This window comes from Manis pentadactyla, chromosome 4 (assembly GCF_030020395.1).
Source record: "Manis pentadactyla isolate mManPen7 chromosome 4, mManPen7.hap1, whole genome shotgun sequence".
In the NCBI taxonomy this organism is placed as follows: domain Eukaryota; kingdom Metazoa; phylum Chordata; class Mammalia; order Pholidota; family Manidae; genus Manis; species Manis pentadactyla.
Genome location: NC_080022.1, coordinates 134,601,278 through 134,617,499, shown reverse-complemented (window position 1 = coordinate 134,617,499; position 16,222 = coordinate 134,601,278). Strand labels below are relative to the sequence as shown.

The 16,222-nt window shown below is 48.3% G+C and overlaps 1 protein-coding gene across 3 annotated transcripts in view; it reads right to left on the bottom strand.

Annotated features, from left to right (window-relative positions):
• Window positions 1–10,120, bottom strand: part of PIK3R6 (phosphoinositide-3-kinase regulatory subunit 6) — a 55,193-nt gene extending 45,073 nt beyond the window's left edge. For 2 of the 3 annotated variants that reach the window (XM_036896131.2, XM_036896133.2), the window contains exon 1: window positions 9,944–10,112. The gene's annotated coding sequence lies outside the window, so the exon portion shown is untranslated. Of the gene's footprint in view, window positions 1–9,943 lie in introns of all 3 variants that reach the window. The other variant, XR_008997169.1, reaches the window with a different exon arrangement.
• Between the last annotated feature and the right edge of the window lie 6,102 nt (window positions 10,121–16,222).

The window sequence follows — 16,222 nt, the reverse complement described above, 5'->3', positions numbered from 1 at the left end:
AGACAAGAGCTAGAAGAAAAGCCTTCTCTCTCTGATTTGAGGAGCAGAAAAGCATCCCCTACGGTTTGAAGAGATGGGGGAGTTTCCTTTTTCTTTTCATTTTTCTGCTGCTGTAACCCCCAGGCAATCTTGCAACAGCAAGTAACAGCAACAGTTGTGGCAACAGTGGCCACGCAGGTGCCTAAAATTCTGGGAAGAAATTCTTCTCTCTGACTAGAGGAACTGTGGTCCCAGGAGCATGAGAAAAACTCTTTTTTTCCCCTCCTCTATCATAGGAACAAAACCCATAAAAAACAAACAGAAAATGAATAATAAAATGGTAGGCCTATATAAAATCATATCAGTAATTACATTAATATAAATGTTCTAAATACACAAATTAAAAGACAGAGATTGTCAGCATAGATCAAAAAACAACACAGAACAAACTGGCACTTGGAATAACTTCAAATATAATGCCACAAGTGATTTAAAGCAAATGAACAGAAAAAAATACTATGCAAACACTAATCAAAAGAAAGCTCAAGTGGCTTGCTAGATTTCAAAGCAAGGAAAATTACCAGGAATAAAGAGAGATAATGATAAAGGGTTAATTCATGAAGAAGCTATAACAATCCTAAATATGTATGTATCTAGCAACAGGGCTTCAAAACACATGAAGGAAAAATGAATAAAACTAAAGGATAAGTGGACAAATCCACAGCTAAAGATGGAGATTTTAACAGTCCTCTCTCAGTAATTGGTAGAACAAGCAGATGGAAAATTAGTAAGAATATAGAAAAAGTAAAAAATACCATCAACCAACTTAATTTAACTGGAATTCATAGAATATTACACATAATAATAGCAGAATATACATTCCTTTCAAGTCCACATGAAACATTCATCAAGAGAGACTATACCCTGGGTCGTAAAAGAAGCCTTAACAAAGTTAAAATAATTGAAATCATACAAAGTAAGTTTGCTTATCATAATGAAATTAAACTTGAAATCAGTAACATGAAGAAAACTAGAAACCGTCCAACTACTTGGATATCAAACAACACATCTCTAAATAATCCACTGGCCCAGAAAATAAAGGGGGAGGGAATACTTTCCACCTCATTTTGAGTACAGTACTATCCTGATACCACAGTACACAAAGATAGGGCAAGAAAACAGATCAATATCCCTTATGAACACATATGAAAAAAATTCTCAACAAAGTATTAGCAAAACAAGTCCAGCAGTATATAAAAAGAATAATGCATAACAATCTGATGGGAATTATCCCAGGGATGTGAGATTGGTTCAGAATTTAAAAGTCAATCAGTGTAATCCATCTTATTAAAGACTGAAAAAGAGAAAACATATGCTCCTATCAATAGATGTGATAAAAGCATTTGACAAGTTGCAACACTTATTCATAATAAAAACTTACAGCAAATTAGGAAGATAAGGATACTTCATTAATCTGATAAAGTGCACCTACTAAAAATACATAGCTAACATGTAATAGTGAAAGACTGAACATTTCCCTCAAAGATAAACAAAAGGCAAGGACATTCCGTTTCTCTATACGTATTCAACAAATGAACATAATATTGAAAACCAGTGCAACAAGGGAAGGAAGGAAGGGAGGAAGGAAGGAGAAAGAGAGAGAGAGAGACTGGAAGAAAGAAAGAAAGAGAGAAAGAGAGAGAGAGAGAGAGAGAGAGAGAAAGAGAAAGGAGAGAGAGAGAAAGAAAAAGAAAGAAAAGAAAGAAAGAAAGAAAAAAAAAGGAGGGAGGGAGGAACGAGGGTGGGAGAAAGGAAAAAAGATAAACATTAAAAAAAAGAGAAAGAATCCACATTTTAAATTCTAGCTGGTATCATGTATTTATATGCACATATACTGTTTACCAAATTCTAGAGTTTAGCAAAAAATTAAAAAAGGAATGCTCGTTCAGTGGTGCCCCCACAGCTTTCTAAAACCAGACCCTTTGCACACGACACTAGCCCGGAAGGCACCTGAGGAACTGGGGTGGGGTGGTGACTGACATTTCAATATAAACCCTTTTTTACCATTTTAATTTTTTAAACTTGTGCATGTTTTATATATTCCAAAAGCAAATAAGCTTTTATATCCAATTACCAATCTATAGGAAATACAGAACATGCTGATGCATACGACCAGGATGCAGAAATCCAGACTGAGGAACTACAGGACAAATGCTCTGTTTTCTTTGACAAATGAATTGCAAGGAAAGTGGTGTGATGGAGGTGAAGGGAAAGGTGAGGTAAATGAAGGGGAGGCCTATAAATTAACAGAGACTTATCAACCTAGTGAATGTGTGACTCTTGTTTAAATCTCAATTCAAACCATTACATAAAACTTTTACATTAGAGGTCATTGGGAACTTAAATGCCATAGAAACTTGGAGTGAGGGAGGTAATAGTACTATAGTTATGTTTAAAAAAACAGCTGTTATCTTTTATCTTTTTTAAATTAAGTTTTTAATTTTGAGGTCGTTGTAGATTCACACGCATAGTAAGAAACAATTCAGAGATCGCATGTTTGCTGTACGGAGGTCCTCCCAGGGCAACATCTCATGCAACTGCAGTGGAAAATCAAAAGCAGGATATTGACCTTGACACCTTGTTATTTAGATCCCCCAGTTTGACATGTACTTATTTGTGCATGTGTGTATGAATTGCTTCTTTTAATAATATATGTTACACTACCAAAAAAATGTGATATCATCCATAGGCAGTGGTTACAGGTAATATTTACTTTGATACATTTCTACGTCTTCTGATTTCTTAATACTAAGTATGTTTGACTTTACTTTTGTTATGTAGCAGATGGCACACAAAAGAGAGAGCTAACATAGGTAAGTTGTGAAGCCTAATAGCAGAACACGCACCTCTGAGCTCACCCCTCAGCTTATGAATACTGCCATTACACTGGCTGTGTGCAAAGACAGAGGGAAACCTGATAAAACTATTAAAATAATTGCTCTTCTCTCCCTTCCTGGATGCCAGGGACTGCTGAGCTGTGAGGTTGAGCATGCTGTGCTGTGCTGTGCACTGCGGAGGATTAACTGGAGTGTGAAGGACCAGGTTCAAGTCCAGACTCCCCACCTCCCACTGCGTGGCCCATCGCTTGCCTCTCTGAGCTGCATCTTCCTCCTTCGTTTGCCACATGGGCACCTGGAAGTGCCAGGCAGAATGTCAAACTGTTTCATATCAACATTTTGATAAATGGACAGGCACGGAGATCGGGGACCCAAAACTTCAGTGAGGAAGGGAATGTGTCAGCATTCATGCTGTTTCTTCTCTCTAAGGGTGCTCGGTGACCTGTCTTTGTGGGCATGAGCAGACGTGGAAATCTGAGCGAACTATGAAAATTTGACCGTGAAAGAAGGAGTGGGGCATGCGGGCACTAGGGGGAGGAGCTGTAAAATGACAACAGGCTGTGGCAGAGCCACCACACAGGGTGAACAGGTGCTGGGGATGGAGCAGATGTGGGTCCTGACCCCAAATCCAGTGGGGAAGGGAGGCCAAGAGAAGCTTCCTAAGTGGGGCCCAGGAAGTCAGGCTCCCGGGTGCCCCCCTACTAGCTGGGTGGTTATGAAGAGCGAGCATGTGGTCTCTGCTCCAGCCACTGGGTCCAGGCCACCATCATCTCTTGCCCACATTATGGCAGTGCTCCCTAATGGGTTTCCCAGCTTCCGTTCTTCCCCCTAACATCTGGTCCCTGATTAAAGTCCTCCAAAGATTTCTCTTAGATCTAACAATAAACTCCCCACTCCTCATCCTTTCTAAAGCTTGCCTGATCTGGCCCCAGCAGTGCATACACCATGTATGCCACTCTCCCTCTGGCTCACCAGGCTCTCACCTCCTAACTCTGTGTTTCTCCAATTTGCCAAAAGCCAGTCTTACTGCAGGGCCTTTGCATGCCTCTTTCCCTCAGATCTCCCCACAGCTGGCTCCTTCTCAATATTCAGGACTCATTTAAAATGTCACCTCCCTAGAGAGTCCATTCCTGACCAATCTATCAAAAATAACTCCCACAGTCATGCTCTACCGTACTTTAGTTTTATTCACAGCATTTATCAATATCATAAATTTTCCTGTGTAATGATTAGTTTTCTTGTCCATTCATTACAATGTGAACTCCATAAACACTGGGTCCCACGGTGTCTTATTCTCTGCAGCAAGTCCAGCAGCAAATATTTTAGAGAAATATTCAGTGAATGAATGAAGGTGAAGTATCTTTCCAAAAGTCATGTGGCCAATGAATGCTGACCAGGGCTAGTGCCCAGATTGCAGCCTGAAGTGTGTGGTTGTGGCCACCTCCCTTGCCCTCTGTACCCCTTCCTCCCCACCTCCACACCTTACAGACCCTCTGCCCTAGTAAAATAAAATGAACACACTGCAAACTTCTGTCCTAGGGGAATCAGCCAATAATGAACATTGAGCAGCCTCAAAGGAAAAGAAATCACAAAGATACAGATTACAAGAGGAGTGTATGTCTCCTCTCCTGATAGGAGAGGAAGAGATGGAGCTGGGGGTGCTCTGGGTCCATTTTTAACCGAAAGCAAAATTCTAGAAGCTTAAACAATCACTGTTAGAAAGCCTCCTTACTCATTCCTCTTTAATTCTCTTATTCATTTATTAAACATTTCCTCAGCGCTTATATGTATCTGTGCAGATGTTGGGAAACTTTGTGTCTCCCCCTTGCTCTTCTGCAGGGGGCCGCTAATCTACTTCCTGTCTTGTAGGGCTGCTGACCACACCGGTGTTGGTGTCGGGGAAAGAGCCCTTAGGGGGACAAGCTTGCACGGAGACAGGAAATAAAAACAAGCAGAACCGAGGTCATTCTCAAAATGCATCAACGTCTCTTTTGTCTTCACTTCAGGATGATACAAATTTCAAAGGAAATAAGAGCTTGCCTGTATAAGTGCCCAAACATGCCTCTGAGGGTTTTCTCCATGAATCTCATCAGAGCCAACTGCACACTTGATGCTGTAACATGGTGAGGATTTCAGGAGCTGCTGGTAGGTCAAGGAAGCCTCCGTCATGCACTGAATGGCTCCTGCTTTGGACTTCTCTGCCTAAATCTTGCACTTTACACACAGTGGGTGAATGGGGGCTACTGTCTCGCCCACCATTCCTCTGGGCTTTGGTGATTTACCCAGCCAGGGAGTGCGAGGCTTTGTAATGCATTTGTCCAAAAAGGCATTTGCTGTAATTTGCTCAGAGGGGATGATGCTTCTTTCTAATTTTAACAGAGGCTCCTTGGTGTTGGTGGCAGAGGAGCCATCTCTGCTCTTCCACCCAGTTGCCAGTTTGCCAAAGGCTGGGAAGCTAGAGAAACACATGGGATAGTCCTGTACGTAAAACATGGAAACTAAGCCTGAGAAACCGATCTATGGAAAGAACATGAGAACTACCATCAGTGGACTTGAAACATGTAATTGGGCTGCTCAGAGGCCCTCTGGCTCTCTTCTTATTTCCTGGCAGTATTTTGAGTGACTGAGTAGCTGAGTAAATTAAAGAGCAACTATGGAATGCTACCCATGTGGCAGAAATTGTGCAAGGCCTGAGAGTTTAGAGACATAAATAAGACACAGTCCTTGCCCTTCTGAGCTGGGGGATCTACCAGTCTGTGACTTCTTAAAGACCGCAGTGTGGCACACTCCCAGCCCATGGCACTCCCATGGGCCTTGATGCTGATGTTCACAACACACTTGACAACATACCCATTTCACAAATTCACACAGGGAACTTGGAGATGCCCTGGTATATTGCTAAAATTCACGTTTCACTTTAGAGACCATGTCTGTGGCAAACATCTAAGAGGACCAAACAACTATACAGTGAAAAGCAAGCATCCTTCCCACCTGCCCCTGGTCCATCAGTTCCCTTCCCCAGAAGAAGTCATAGTTTTAGAAAACTGAATCTGCAGCCAACATTAAAAATGTTATATTTCACATAAAAATCAAGAGTCCCAGCTTTTACTTAAAAGGAATAACTGGAATATAACATCTGGCAATACTGGGCCCACAGTTCCACATGGCAACAATCAGCTGCCCCTGGAGAGAGGCCACAGGCTCCCAGGGCCTCGGTGTCCTCCTCCCTCCTGCATCCACCACCGTCAGCTTCCCTGCAGTGTCACCCATGCTCCCTGCCCGGCTCTTGGAGGCAGACAAGGGGGCAACCCATGAACTTTACTGTGGCTGAGTCCTAGTTCTCAGAGAGGAGAATTGATGACAGAATGCCTGACATGAGCTGGGTGCTGGGACGGTGCCCCAGTGAGTTATTCCAAAACATTAAGGTACACCTCTCTACTTCTCTAAAGCACTGGATGTATGTGCCATGTTTGCTAATTGTCTGGTTGCCTCTGCTAGGATGCAGTCTCCATGAGGGCAGGACTCCGCTTGGTTCACTGTCATGTCCCCATTACCATTGTAGGAACAATTGTCAGACACATATGGAGACAAGACAGGCTCACTGTCCCCAAGCCGCTTTCAGGCTTGGGAGCAGAAGCAAGACTATTGGGCACTGCTGGGATAACAAGCGGCAGAGGAAACAGAGATGATGTGGATGCTCAGAATGCTAGTGGAAGAGACAGCAGTCCCACGGGAAGGGGGACACAGAGACAGTGGGGAGAGGGACGTTGTGCTCCGCCACACTCATACAGCAGACACCTGTCCACCTGCACTTGGGGATCTTAGGCCCCATCATGGACAGCCTGCCTGCAATGTCCCACTGTGGGTCTGGTGCTACTGACTGTGGAAATGGCACTTCAGCAATCAGCTCACGTGCCCCTCCCCTTGTGACCCCGGTCACAGTGAGAGTGTGACATCACAGGGAAGAAATACACCAGCCTCTGCCACCGGTCGGGAAGATTCCCGGCAGCCGGCGAAGGCACACAGAATCGCCGAGGGTCGAATCCCAGTCACCCGGGAGAAGCTCCACGGTCACGGTCAGTCATGGCACTGTGGCCTCTCGCCCTGTGCTGCCTGGAGCCTTCTCTCACAGAGTCACTGGGCCTCACTATATGCCAGACACTGCCCTACAGACATGAGGCAGGAAAACGACGTCTTCAACTGCAGACCTAATCAATGGATGGATTCATTCATTCAATGAAGATTTATCGAGCCCCTTCTGTAGGTTAAACACTCTTCCAGGTCCTGGGAATATGGCAGGAATTTAAAATAGACAAAAAAACATCTGCTCTCCTAAAGGTTGCACCCTAGTGGGTATATAGTGAGGGTGGAGGGGACAATGAACTCAATAATTAAATTGTAGGAACAATTGTCCTGGGCCAAGCACTGAGGTGAGAGGAGTCTGAGGTTTTTAAAGGAAAATGTGACCGCAGTGCAACAGCGATGGGACAGTAGGGGGTGTTGGGAGACAATTCTCCCTAGGTTTGAGCCTGTGCACGCCTTGTCAGCTTCTGTTCCGTGTCACCTCTCCAAGGTTTGTATTGTGAACAGCCTTGGAAGAGAGAGATGGTCTTTCCCTCAGGGGCAGAGGGCAGATTGATTTGCTCTCTGGTATAATAAGTCCATGTCTCCTTCCAGGGCAAAGGGGGCAGGTTTGCCTGCAGCCCATTGTGCACACAGAGGTTGCCTGAGCTTGGGGTTCCTGGGCCGGGAGGCAGCATCTTCCCTGTGTCCACCTCTGCGCTGCCCCCATGGTACTTGGGGGACAAGGGGCACCAATCGGATGACAATTCTGTTGCTTGCTGTGCTGTGAGTAATGTCCTTTCTCTAAGGTCTTGTGTTTTCTACCAGGATGCCTGGAACAAAGGCAGGTTAACTTGCCAGTTACCAGGAGAGTGAAATCTTAGCCCCCACACAGTTCCTGATGGGAGGTGAAATTGGAGACAAAGAATGAACAAACGAATGGGATTCAGAGAGCAGTCCTTCAATACACAGTCCTTCAGCAGGTGCAAGCACACAGCTGGTCACTGCCTGGGGGTAAAATAGGCCCCAGGACCGACCACAGAACCCTAGAGGTAGCTCTATGGGACGCAGCTGGAAGAAGCCAGCGGGAGCCGGTTCACAGCTGCTGCCGCCTACAGTTGATGCAGGCTAACAAGGGGAAGACTTTCCAGATAGAGGAAGGCCTGAAAAAAGCAGGATTTAGAGGAGGATTTGAGGAGGCCTGGCTCAAGGTCAGTGCTTCAGCAATGGAGATCCCAGCTTCTGACAACCCCCTGGTTCACCGCAGCACTGTAGACCCCCACTGCTGGCTCCAAGGGCAGGCTGCTCAGGCAGAAACTACCCCAAAGACCTCCCTGTGGTCCCCTCTGCAGGACTGAGACCTGGGATGAAGCAGTTTCCCAGGCCCACACCTCTGCCTCCCACCTGTTTGCTGTCCACCACTCTGGCACAGAGAGAAGACCCATCCCCACCACTGACCCACTTCCCTCTCCTCCCAAGGGTGCTGGACTTTCAGGGGCACATGTGATTGATGGACTCACAGTGAGGGAAGCAAGAGTGGAAATGCAGCACTTGGAGTTCTGAGAGGGCCCCTTCACCCCATGAGACCCACTTGGGCTTTCCAGATTCCCGCGGTGCCGGGAGGAGATGACCCTCACTCTCTGCTGTTCCCTGTGGATGGGGCAGGCCTGTTTCCTCTGCTCTGTCTGCCACTGGCTGGGAAGGAAACACCTGCGTGTGAGGGAGCCGGCGTGGCAGGAGGAGAGCATTGTTCCCAGGGGGGGGAGCCTGGGAGGAATCTGATGGGCCTGGATGAAGACCAGGAAGGCCCTGGACGAGATGGCGAGGACCGCAGCCTGGCATTCACACCCACCACCGAGCAGCAATCTTGGAGATAACAGAAGTGAGCAGCGGGCCACGGTGAGGGCCTGTGTGGCAAAGTGGCTGGGCAGATAGCACTGGGTGATGGATTGGCTGGGTTCCCGGCCTCTCTGTTGCTGTGGCAACTTGGGCGAGTTGCTTCAAGCCTTTGTGCCTCAGTTTCCCTATCTTTGAGGGAGACTTAATAATAAATAGCACCTACCCCATAGGATTACTTGAGGACTAAATGAGATGATACTGAAAACCACTTAGAGCTACATAAAGAAAGGGAGCAGGTCCACACCTGCTAAGGCCTTGCAAACTCCACATTTTGGCAGCCAAGTCCAATCTCTGGCTGTTCGTCCCTGTCATCCTGACTTTCTCAACCACCTTCCTACTCTGTGAGCCAGGCACACTTTGTTTTCCTTCCTGGGATTCCTTGTCTCATCTCTGCACACAAACCCTCCCCCTTCCTCAGGCTCAGGTGCCACCCTCCACACAGCCCTCCCCAATCTCCACCCTAGGGATTCTGTCCACCCACTGCTGCTCCTATGCTCTGTCAGTCACTCACAACTGGGTCTTCCCCCTGATACCAGCCGGTCAGATGACCTTCGTCGGACTCTGCCACCAGCTGCACCTGGTCAGACCAGCATGACTGTCACCAAGTTCCCCAGGAGAGGGTGGACGGATGAATGTCCCAGAAGGTATGCAGATGGGGCCCCAGAGGATTCACTCTGAGTCCTGCACCTTGCTTACTGGCTCTGCAATCTTTTCAGGTTGCTTCACATCTCTAAGCTTCCGTCTCCTGACCTATAACATGGCCATTAAAGCACATCCCCAGCCTATTTCCAACTGCTTGTGAGAATCCACTCTACAGGCCTGGGCATGTACAGTGAGGCCCATAGTTATTGCCATTTACAGGATTTGGAGAAGAAAGGAGGGGGGTCTTCTCACAGGGTCCTGTGGTCTTGCTTCCTGTGGGCTGACCCATCCTAACTCTGCAGAGTGGTCCTGGTAACACTCCTCAGAAAGGCTGGGCCTTGACTCCCTAAGAGCCAGGGGTTTCAGCTCCCCTGGCAGCATCCCTCCCCCAGCCCCTCCGTCGCTCTGCCCAGATCAGCCTGTCCCTGCTCCCTCCCTGCAGACCTGTATGGGCCAGCACCTACCTTGGCTCAGCTGCAGCCCAGCTCCCCAAGTCTGTCCACCGATTAGCTCCCCGCCACGCTGCCCATGGAGGCTGCCCGCCCCAGAGTGCCCGATGTCCTGGAGGAGCCCCGATGGGTGTCTTCAGTCCCAGCTGCAGCTTCCAGATCTGCAGACCAGAGCCCCGTGTCACATAGCCCGACTGTCCCCTCCTCTTCCTTCCCCTTCCCCATGGCCCTCAAAGCTCCTCCCAGAACATATCCTGCTCTGAAGCTGCTTTCTAGAGAAGCATGTGTGGTTCCCACAGTCTTTACTTTGGCCAGTGTCGCAGGGAGCCCCAACCTCTGTCCCGAACTCCAGACACACTAACCACCTCCCACCCTGGACATGGTCAGCCAGATGGCTGTCAAGCACCTCAGTGTGTATGAACCAAGCTCATCATTTCCCCCTTAAACCCACTTTTCTACTCCTCACCTCAGAATCAGAAACTTGGGTGTCATCCTTAACACCTCCCTCTTCCTCACCTGTTACATCTAAACCTCACCAAGTCCCATCACCATCTCCTGAATTGTCTTCCTTTTTCCATCCCCACAGCTGTCACTTCTTCCTCAGGTCACTATTGTCTTTCTCCTGAATTACTGCAACAGCCTGATGTCTCCCTCTGATCCTGCCTCCACTTCACAGCCAATGGTCTCCTTCTGATAGTGAAACACAAATCTGGTCTCCCCTGTTAAACCTTCAATGGCTCCCTATTACCTTCAAGAGAATGGCCAAACTCCTTAGTGTGGCTTGTAAGGCTCTTCTTGATCTGGCCCTTCAGGGGTTTGTCCCCGCACTCTGGCTCCTCCCAGAAGTCCTGAGTGGCTGCTGCTCCTTAATAATTCAGGCTGTCTCTCCCCACTGCTTTGCATGTGCTGTGAGATTCTCCGCCCAGCCCTTCTCCCAGTGCCCTCCTTGTCCTTCTTTCAGAGAAGAGCCAAAAAACAAGTCAGAGAGGCAGGAGAAAAAGTGGAAATCCGTGGAAGCTGGGGGAAGAGAAAGTGTCAAGGATGTCAAAGATTTGCGCTGTGTCAACGTTTGTAGTGAGGACACAGCTGAAGAGAACAAAAAAGCATCTGCTGACCTTGGCAGTTAGGAGCAAGCAGCACCGGGGAGCAGATCACCTCCAAGGTGGCATGTCTGCTAGTTTGTCCTGTTTTTTCTTTTCCTCACATTGTGGAGCCAAGCAAGATTTGGGGGAATCTCAACACATTTCTAGAACTTTGGAAAGCTCTCTGCTTTCATCTGATTTGGCCTAATGGGCAAATGGCTCTAGAGAGAGACAGATTGCTGACAGCCTTGTTTGAATGCCTGGATTCAGCTCTGAGTGAAACCCTGATGCCTAGACACACTCTTAACTGTCCAACTCTGTGATCTAATACATCCCTCCCACCTTTTTGATTAGGCAGTTTCAGTTGGGTTTCTGTCAGTTGGGTTTCTCCTTTGCAACCAAAGGAGAAGTCACTGATCTTTCTCTGCAAGAGCTTGAATGGGTTCTGTTCTACCTCCTCCTTTCACAGAAAATTCTATTTGAAAAAAAATTTTTTGAATCATTTGTGCTATGGCTAAGCCCCCCTGCCTTATCTGCTTTTCTGTCCCCTTCATGTGACTGGTATTCCATCCTATCTTGCATCTTTATATTTGAGTTCTTTGGTCTCTTATCTGCTTCACCCCTTCCCCTCCCCCAATAAGTTCTAGGAAAGCAGAGGCTAGATCTTTTTCATTATTCTGTCCTTCACAAGATAAAAGAATATTAACAGAATGTTTGGCTTATTAAATAAAACAAATGGATGAATGAACGAATGAATGAATGAAGGAGGGAATGAAGGAGGGAACTAAGTCCAGGATAGGATGAAGGACCAAGAACTCAGCCCCTGCAGGTTCAGGACTCAGAGGCAGCTGGGCAATGTGGCCACTGTGGGCTGGCGTCTTATCAGCTTTGGCCTAACTGAATAGGAAATCACAAGTCCTGTTGGCCTGTGGCTGCGCCGCTCCTCTTGCCATCAGCTGCTGTCTCTGCAACCACCCTGGGTGTGGCAGCCACTGAAGGGGCTGCCTGGTAACCACGGACAGCCCCAGAGCTATCCCCTGCAAGGGGGAGCTGAGGTCCCTTCGCTCTGAGGGCACAGCTGATAGCCAACAAGGGACGAAGAGACAGTGGAGAGGATGTGGAGTGAGGAAGGACTGAGGTCCCCATAGGACCCCCAGTGCACCATCCTACCATCACCAAGGCAGGGGAGCGGGTGTGCCTTTGACGTTCCCAGTGCCGCCTTTCCTCTCCAGATACTCTTCTTGGGTTTGTTTAATCTGTTTTTTCTAGGCTGTGCTGTTGCCAGGTTTTCTGTCTGTACCAGTCTCCTAGGAGTGGCTGTCTCCCCCGGTGATCCATCAGAGCTGGGAGTCAGGGTTCCCCCAGATCTCCTGGGCAGCTAATGGAAGCAAAGCCACTCTGGAGTGATCAGTGCTCAAATACACAAGCAGAAGGCTCATCAGCTGTCTTCTCTCCTCTTCCTGCCTGCTCTACCAAGTCCCGGCTCTTGGCTGGCCCCTCTGGGCACAGCCGTGGGCGCTTCCTCTCAGGTTCCTCTACCGTGGCCTGGGCGTGTGGGAGTCTGTTCACGGAACTCAGCTGGGGGCCGTGAAGTTACTTATCTTTCCTGCAGGCAGTTGACTGCTTCTGTTCCATCCTCACTCCTCTTTCCAGGAGACGGCCTCCAGTCCCCTTGATTCAGAAAAATACTTATCTATTTTCCTATCTATTACAAAGCAGTTGAGAGCTTTAAATTAACTAATTAATTATTTAAATTTTAAACAAATTAAATCCTCTTGTAACTGGTGGCAGGGACACCGGTGCTGGGATTCGGGGTATCTGGAGGACCAGGATGTTGGAGTCAGGCAAGAATTGTTTGCTTTGGACTCCAGAAACCCAGGGTCACCTGTGTCCTTTCTTCAGCACCACGGTCTGTGGAGTTGTCTCTGGGATGTTCAGCAGCAAATGCAGAATTCATCATCTCTGAGTTTTCTAGGGAACCACTCACAGAAAATTCTGCAAAGCAATGTCAATTTTACTGAAGATTGCATTGGGAGGATGGAAAAGGAGTGCACATTACACACCTCTTAAATGCTTGACACATTCTCTGCGGCCATTTCTGTTGTCCAGGTGCCCTTCCTCCACACCATGCTATCAGACTGGTAGGCTGAGGCAGGGGACAGGGATTTTTCCTTTTCTATTTCTCCCCAAGTGACCTCAGCTCACTGACTCCGGGGTCCTCCCACCCAGATTTTTTCACAAACATATCCGAGTCCTCCTCAACTCCATTCAAATCCTTGCCTCCCAGTTTTCATGTCCCAAACTCATTAACAACACCCAAAAAACAAATGGTTCTCTGCCTGGTAGGACCCATTCTTGGAAAGCTGTGAAAGGAAATAAATCAGAAAATAGCTATTATAGAATCATGTACATAGCGCCTCATGAGTTAGGGCCATTACAGAGATGGGTAGGCGGGTTGAAAGGCTCATATAAATAGTGGCAGCAGGACCGGAACCACCTAGTCCAGGGGCTTCCCACAGCACTCCTCCACCCTCCCCACCTCCCCGCAACGGAGGGCCTGCAGGCTGAGCCAGCCTAAAGCCTGGCCTGTGCTCGGCTCTCAGCTCCACTCCAGGAAGATCAAGGCAGCATATGGCTGGTTCCCACCTGAGAGGCACCTCTGCTTCCGGTGAGTTCCCTCCAGCTTTTATACCCACCACCCAGCAAGAGGGGCAGCAGAATGTCACGCTTGACTCAGTGGTTCACAAAGTGTACTCCCTGGACCAGCAGCAGCAGTTTGTTAGCAACAAGTACTGTGCTGTGGGTGTGGAAAGGCAGGAGGAGATGGTGCTGGGGATTTCCTGCCCTTTAACCTCTGGTGGTGGTGGCCTGTGCGGCCGTGCACACGCAGAGTTAGGACTAATAGGGTGATAGTTACAAGAAGCAGATTTATGTTTTATATCCATCCACTCACCCTTTCATCCATTCCTTTTTTGGGGGGCTGAGGGAATTTTTATTTTAAACACCATCAATGTCCATTTAAAAAAAATTTTAGTGTTTAAAAAAAAATTACTCAAGCAATTCACAAATACATCTTCATTGTAAAAGCACTCAAACATTACAGGACTAGAGTGAAAAAGAAAAAAAGAGTCCCCTCATCCAGTGATAACCCACCCAGTGATAACTACCGTTGATAGCTTAGGGTGGTTTGTACCAGCTGTTCTCCAGGTCCTGCCAGGGGGTTTCATCCCCAGGCAAGTTCACTCTTGATTCGGTGAGACTGAGAAATGACAATGGAACGTTATTGGGCTGAAGGGCATATACCCAGCTTTATTCCAATGGTGGCAGGTCAATCACTAGAATCCTGTCCACTCAGAGCAAGTCTGCATGCAGCAAACTGGTCTCTGCCTCTGGGCCTCTCTGCCCACGCAGCCGTCTCAAGCTCTGTCCCTGGCACTGCCACCACTCCAGCCTCTGCTCTCCTGCAGCCGTGCAGCAGCCCAGAGCACTGGGCGGAGCTCTTTATATAGAGTCGGTAATAACGTATTGCCCACATGTGTGCAGAGAGCAAGAGGACCAGCGTCAGGTGAGCATCCCGGCCACAGGAACTTTCATTTTCTCTACATCCAACTAGCTTTGTTTACTTGAAGATCATTTTGTTTCAGTACAGAAGGATCAACCACATTTTCTTAATTTAAATGTCTATATTTTCTGGACTAATAACACATTTACATGGGTCAAGATGGGAAAGATAAAGAGAAAATCCACCCACCCCCTCTCCACAAGCCATGCTTCAAGTTGGTAAAGAAAATTTCCCTACCTAGGCTTCTCCTTTCAGAGGCACAGTCGCCCCCACTGCCCTATCCTCAGGGCCAGGTTGAGGGCCAGAGATGACTCAGGGCTGCTGTGGAGGTGGGGCCTGGTCCCCCTTATTTCCCTTGTTCTCAGGGCCCTTGTTCTCAGCCTTCAGAGCAGGGCCCCCACGGGGACCCACCTTCCCCTCCCCAGCTCCACTCCTTTACCTTCCTAACACCTCAGCCTCCTCCAGGGGCCTGAGGAGCAGGCCTGCAAGCTTCCCAGAATGCACACAAGGCCCTGGAGCCTCTTTGTATAAAAATACCTGTTAACACTTTCAGAAAAGGGACTGGCTGGCAGATCAAGAGAGCTGGTGATCAAGAAGGCTGGGGTGTCAATGGCAATCAGCCAGAAAACCCAGACTCCAATCCTTTATTATCTATGCATGCCCCAGAAAGGGAGACCTGCAGCCTGGCTGGGCTCCTCCCAGCAAGCCTCTAGCTGTGCAGGCTCTTCCTCTCTGGGTCTTAGTTTTCTCATCTGTAACCCAAGACTGAGGAGTTGGTTTGCAAAGCCCTAGCCAGGTTTCTCAGTCCCAGACAGCCCTGCTTCCGGCTTTAGGACAGACTTCAGGCAGTTGTGCTCGGAGAAGGCCTCTGGCCCCTGTGATAAGGCCTCGCTCCTTGGTGTGCAGGGGTGTGGATGTGGGTGAGGTAGGGCTCTTCCGCTCCCCTCCCTCTCCTCCCACTTCTCTCTCTCCAAAGGTCTCAGGAGACCCCCTTGGGACAGCTCCTGGGCCTGGAGCAGCATTCACTGAGGGCTTCCTGACTGCCTGCCCCTCTGCAGTGGACAGCACAGACTTGCCTGGAGCTCTGCCAACCCACTCCAGCCCCAGCTTCCCTCTCCTCCTCCAGCCCCCACCCCCACCTCATCTTCCACCACCACCCCTGCCCATTCCTGAGGGTGTATAAAGAATACAGCTTCTGTTCTGAAACTGTCAGGCCTCCTCCAGAATTCCACTGTAATGAATCCATCCCTCTCAGATGTCTATCTCCGAGAACTTTACTTTCCTCAGTCTCCCCACCACTCACATGCGAGAGTTGAGAAAGCAGCATAACTTAGTGGTTGAAAGCAGGGATTCTGGGGCTTGGCTATCTGGGCTTGAATCCTGTCTTCCCCTTTTGGCGGTCTGTGTGACCTCGGGCAAGTTCTTTAACTTCTCTGTTGCAGTTTCCTCTTGGGCCATCTGTAAAAGGAGGCATAAGAGTACCTACCTCCTGGGGTTGCTGGGAAGCAGAAGTATGATGACATGAGCAGGCAGTGGGCACAGTATGTGCTGTCAGTGTTTGCTAATATATCAAGTTTGCACTAGGTCGACATTCATGACATTCCTTGGGCAGGCTGCAGTGACTCCAGGGCTCAGCCTTCCAGCTCTAAA